Source organism: Bos indicus x Bos taurus, chromosome 11, assembly GCF_003369695.1.
Source record: "Bos indicus x Bos taurus breed Angus x Brahman F1 hybrid chromosome 11, Bos_hybrid_MaternalHap_v2.0, whole genome shotgun sequence".
NCBI classification, from domain to species: domain Eukaryota; kingdom Metazoa; phylum Chordata; class Mammalia; order Artiodactyla; family Bovidae; genus Bos; species Bos indicus x Bos taurus.
The window spans coordinates 7,440,435-7,446,583 of NC_040086.1; positions in this window are offsets into that span (position 1 = coordinate 7,440,435).

Sequence of the window (6,149 nt, forward strand, 5' to 3'; positions counted from 1 at the left end):
GCTAATTGTCTTCTCAGGTGGTTTCCATCCCCAGCTCTACGCTACCCCGTGGTGTTTCTGATTTTTTCATATGTAATAGAGAATTCTTAGAACATTAGTTCCAACCCAATTCAATTTTAAAAAACAAATGTTAGACACAGAGTGACGTTTGTGGATTTATTTTCAATTTAGGTGGCTGTAATTCCCCAAATGTCAAGAATTATACAGTTGCTCATTCAAATAAGAAAAATCATAAAGCACTAACTGACTTTTTTACAGATTTCTTGTGAATGCTTTGCTGTGGTTGACAGGATGGAGATGCTGTTCTTGCATATATGAGAGCATGTAAAACTATGACAGAGTTAGGGTGAAAGAGGCTAGCGTGGGCCTTGGGAGCGTTATGTGCTGTGATGGTGATGCTGGGAGCGGGCTCTGTGGGACCCCGGGGCCCTGGAGGCCAACTCGAGGGACCCAGGAACCCGCCTGAGTCATGGGGTTCCCGGAGCAGCAGGGGAGCTGAGCAGAGGGTGGGGGTGTGCTGGTGCCGGGCTGGGGGGTGGAGGCCCGAGTCATCTCCACACTAGGACTTGCTTTAGCTGCAGTCTCCTGCTTGCTATTCATGGGTACAAATTCCTTCACAGTGAGATCAGTAGTAAGAAATGCTGATTCATATGCAGAGATGCTCAGTTGCTCTGTTGTGTCCAACTCTTTGCAACCCCATGCACTGCGGCCCACCAGGCTCCACTGTCCGTGGGATTCTCCAGGCAAGAAGACTGGAGTGGCTTGACATTTCTTCCTCCAGGAGATCTTCCTGACCCAGGGATCAAACCCATGTCTCTTACGACTCCTGCCCTGGCAGGCGGGCTCTTTACCCCTCAGCCATCAGGGAAGCCCTGGCAGCAATGTCTTGAGGTGTCAGAATCCTGAGCGCACTCTGGAAACTGGTGCAGAGGATGAGGAGGTCCCTGATGGGGTCTGCAGGAGAATTGGATCTGCAGGGGAATTTTAGAATCAGGGATCTGTGGAGAATGGGGAGCCTGGGGCAAAATGACTATGGGAAATTGAGCCCAGAAGAGTGTCTCAGCTCTTCAGGCAGACTCTGAGAGCCCAGCTAAGTCACTGGCACATGAAGGGCAGCAAAGGATGGATTCAGATACGTCGTAGGTGAGAGAAGTGAAGGGAGAGGAGTCCAGGATGGCTCATCCTCTCAAAAGTGGGTGAACCAAGCCCTGGATTCCATCTGGGGGCGGCGGGAACAGAACTTACTGTTGGGAGAACTCCATAGAAACTCAAAGAACCTGAAGTGACGGTGCTTTTGTTTCATATTTCTGATGGGCTCGGCTTCTCAGTTGATTTTCACCTGTTTATCTTTCTCTCTTCTTTATTTGACCATGAGCACTTTGGTCACCAGTTTTCTTTTTGCCTTTGTATTTAATGTTTGTTTCACATGGCATAAAACGTGGGTGCTAAATACATGCCGTTTTCTGACTGATTAGGATCCCAAAAAAGACCCCAGAGCTGTTTAAGAGGCTGCATGGATCCACTCTGTTGACTTAAATGGTTTGGAGCGACCTGCAGCCCACCTGAGTCAGGACTGATATCTGATTTCTTTGCTCCTGGCAGATTCACGTCATCCCCAGCATCCTGTCCTAAACAGTCAAAATGCTCCTTTTCAGTTTGTTTAGAGCGCTACGAAAGGAGAAGTGTTACATATGACCAGCATGGCAAACAGTGTGACTTGGGGGGTAAATATTGGAACACCTTGAAACTGAAATTCATGGTAGCTGTAGCTCATGGCCAAACTAGTCAAAGAAGCGCTTGCTAGTCCGGCTGCCTGTGTGGTGTCTCTGTTCTCAGCACGCGGCTTGTGCAGTCAGAACACCAGCGATTCTCCAGCAGAGAAAGGCACGGGGATGGAGGACCCCAGACTGATGGGTGAGAGTGAGTTGCAGGGATTACAACGGACAAAAAGATCTCAGGGATGCTGCACACTGGGGAAAGGAGAGTAGAATTGTTTGGGGGAAGGAAAGGAGTAAAAAGGAATGGAATTCCATCTATTCACAGTGAGAACTAGCTCTGGGTGCTTCTTTAGAAGAAAAAAGAAATTGAACTCACCCCCTTGAAATCTTAAAATAGAGGCTGTAACTTGCGAAATCGCCACTAGAGGGCTCGCTTCATCTATAATGAAAATTTTCCTTCGGAAACCCGGTATCTTTCCAAAAGGGTGTTGAGCCTGTCTGGAAGGGTGGTGGGAACTGGCGTGGGGGCGGGGAGGACCAGGGCAGCCTGAGACAGCAGAGTTCTGTCCTTGGGTGTGCCTCAATGTGAAGTCCCCGAGGCTTAAGAGGCTAGTGTTTCCTGATTGTTGTAGCCTCAGTACTCACAGCACAAATTCCAGGGACGAACTGCTGCTGGTGCTGCTGCTAAGTCGCATCGGTCGTGTCCGACTCTGTGCCACCCCATAGACGGCAGCCCACCAGGGTCCCCTGTCCCTGGGATTCTCCAGGCAAGAACACTGGAGTGGGTTGTCATTTCCTTCTCCAGTGCATGAAAGTGAAAAGTGAAAGTGAAGTTGGTCAGTCATGTCCGACTCCTAGCAACCTCATGGACTGCAGCCTTCCAGGCTCCTCTGTCCATGGGATTTTCCAGGCAAGAGTACTGGAGTGGGGTGCCATTGCCTTCTCCGCAGGGACGAACTAAAGGCTGTTTATTCCAACATAACTCTTATGTCTGTGTGTGTTGGCAGGGGGGAAGGGGGGCAGTCCAGACCTGGTGACTGCTCCTGTCCCCCTAAGATGGGGCAGGGACCAAGTTGGACACAAGCATCTTTCTCAATCTTTCTGAGTTGTGTTTAGTTACTCAGTCATGTACGACTCTTTGTGACCCAGTGGACTGTAGCCCGCCAGGCTCCTCTGTCCATGGGCTTTCCCAGGCAATAATACTGGAGTGGGTTGCCATTTCCTTCTCCAGGAGATCTTCCCAACCCGGGGTTTGAACCCAGGTCTCCCGCATTACAGGTAGATTCTTGACCGTCTGAGCCACCTGGGAAGCCCGCTTTCTGAGTTGGGAAGATGCTATTTGGGCACAAAGAATAGGGTTAGTGTCCGGGCCATCTCAGCATCACACAGAGGCTGACATAGAGACCTGAAGGATAAAAGCAAAGGTGGGAGAGAGGTGATTTAAAAAAAGAATGTTTGACAGACAAGGTAAAATTCCAATTTCTTTCACAGAAAGCAAACTATTCCCAGAACGAAGTGAATTCCCGACAACAGGGGGAGTCAGAGTCCAAATAAGAGCTCCAGCTGTAGGCACACTCTGTGGGTAATCGCTCAGTCCTTCTAACATTTTCCAGATCTGCCACCACAGGAACTGCGTAACTGACAAATCTTCAACTCACATGAAATTTAAGTGGTTTCCCCCATCACCTCTCACAGTTAAAAATACATCACATAAATTACGATCCTGCCTGGTGAAATATGCAGCGACTCTGTTGTCTGCTGTGTATTTCTAAAACATTTTGGCACTTTCCGCGGAAGTCATCTTCTCAGTTACGCCGAGGGACTTCTTTTTTCCAATTCCACTTTGTTGTTAAGTACAGTATCCCGGGAACCCCAGGATGGTGTGACGGCTGGGGTGTGACGGAGGGGACTGGTGTCTGCACACAGGGGCCAGGGAGAGAGCTGTCCAAGGACACAGCTGTGTCCCCTCCAGTTGCCAGTCCTGGGGCGGGGGCGGGGCGGGTGGTGATCCTGCCGGTTTGGGACCCGGCTGGAACCCGTCCAGCTCAGAGGGCACCAGAATGTGGGTGTGAATCTGCGTCCTGAAGAACCTCACCCTCACCTGATGAGCAGCAGCCGCTGGAGGAGCGGGGAGACCCCCACCCCCACCCCACTTTCCTGCCCCCACCAAGGCCTGGCAGGAGCTCTCATGGGAGGAGGGTGGGACTGAGCCATGATTTCTTCCCAGCAGGGGTCATTGTGGAATTATTGAACTAGGAAGAGGAAAAGCAGCTGCACGTTAGCTGAGCCGCCAACCAAAGACCTTGAGCCACAACTGTACCCAGGCCATGGCAGTGACTCGGAGGAATTAGAAACACCGCCTCCGCTGACTCTGAGGCTGGGAATCTGCAGAGACTGCTGTCTTTGATCTCTTTAGTTCACCTGGATTTTTAAGTTTTAAGAAACTTAGTCGCCCACAGGGACACTAACAAGGGAGATGCTCACATTTCCCAGTGTCTGTAACTGTGTTCCTCCTATTTGCTGATTGTCCATATACATATTCTGTTTGTTTCTTAATGGGAAGGAGTGATGATGTTATGGGCTTCCCAGATAGCACTAGTGGTCAAGAACTTGCCTGCCAGTGCAGGAGATGCCGGTTCGATTCCTGGGTCAGGAAGATCCCCTGGAAGAGGGCATAGCAACCCATTCCAGTATTCTTGCCTAGACAATACCATGGATGGACGAGGCTGGTGAGCTGGAGTCCACAGGGTCCCAAAGAGTCAGACATGACTGAAATGACTTAGCACGCACGCACAAAGATGTTACAGAGAGAACTCAGGAATTCAAACGCTGGGTTCAGATTCTTGCTTCTCCACCCGACATGTGTGTTACTTTGGACAATTTACATAATTTAGAGTTTTGAAGCGCAGTTCCATGACAGGGTAATTGTGAAGGTTAAATAAGATAATATTCATGAAGGCACCTCGTATGGTTAGTTACATCTGAATCCAGATGCATTGCTGAGATACTGTTTAGATTTCATTATTATCTTAAAACTTTAATTTCATTTTGAATAGATTCTGTTCATACGTTATTACCCATGTATAAATTACAACCTCTAGGATGATAACATGCTTTGCTCATCTGGGTCCAAATGCCTACTGACGGTCTCTGCTCTGAAGTCCTGCTTGACACCAATGCAAGCTCATTATCTCTCTGGATCAGTGTCCTTTCTGCTCTCTTTGTTCCGTGTGATGGTGATGTCACCTTTCCCTGACCTTGAACTGTGGGAATCACCTCAACTTCTTAGCCACGGTCCTCCATTTCCAAACACATCCCTGAAGTGTCAGTGTCATTTTCAAAGCCTGCACCATCTCTTTTGTCTGCTGCTTTTTTTTGCATTGCTTGTTGGCAGGGTGACTGGTCTGGCTTCCTGCCTCAGAGACTCCTGAGTTGCTGGGGAGCACGCCCCAAACCCCAGTTCCAGCTCCCCGTGCCCGATCCATGCCTTCAGAGTTGTCGAGTATGGGGGTCCAGGAGGACGTGACGGTGACATACACTCCGGATTTTGTTGGGGACCATTGTCACATACATCTCTGACCTCGAGTCTGTCCTGCCTTTAAATCCAAAGGGTGCATCACCCATAGCATGTTCTTCTTAAAGACGTATTTTTATCTTGCCCCTTCCCTGCTGTGCATCTGTGTGTTTCTTAGAGAATGGACTTAACGTCATAGTCAGGTGACGTCATCATGTAGCGAAACACCTGGTACCTGGTCCTCACTTACTTACAATAGATACCTCTCCATGGTCCCCTGAGTCACAACCATTTCCGGGGACGATCCCGATACACAGGAGGGCCACTGGCAATGCCCCTTGGCCGCAGCTGCTGATGCAGAGAGCAGGTTTCTGGTTCACTGGGTGCAGAAAGATGCTACTGCCAAGAAGAGGAGATCTGAAACACAGAGACATTGCTGTCTGATGCCATGGCCTCTGAGTCCTATGAACAGCAGCCCATCCCTTAAGACGCTGAGGCTTCCAGACACAGCTGGGTTCTGTCCCCCTGAGCCTCAGTTGCTCAGGTCAGCCCCTTATGGGACACCCTGGCATCCCCCAATCATGCTTCGTCATGTCCAACTCTTTGCAACCCCATGGATTGTAGCCAACCAGGCTCCTAGGTCCATGGGATTCTCCAGGCAGGAATACTCGGAGTGGAGTGCCATTTCCTCCTCCGGGGGATCTTCCAACCCAGGGATGGAACCCTAGTCTCCTGTGGCCCCTGAACCGGCAGGCAGATTCTTTACTACTGAGCCACCTGGAAACTCCCCCAGTAACTAGTCTTTTTTCTCCTTCTTATTCAAGTCATTCAATCTCTCTTGTTAGCAAATTGACAGAGCATAATCTGATATGTTATTGGAGATTTAATCTGTTAATGATACAGTTCCAATCACACTA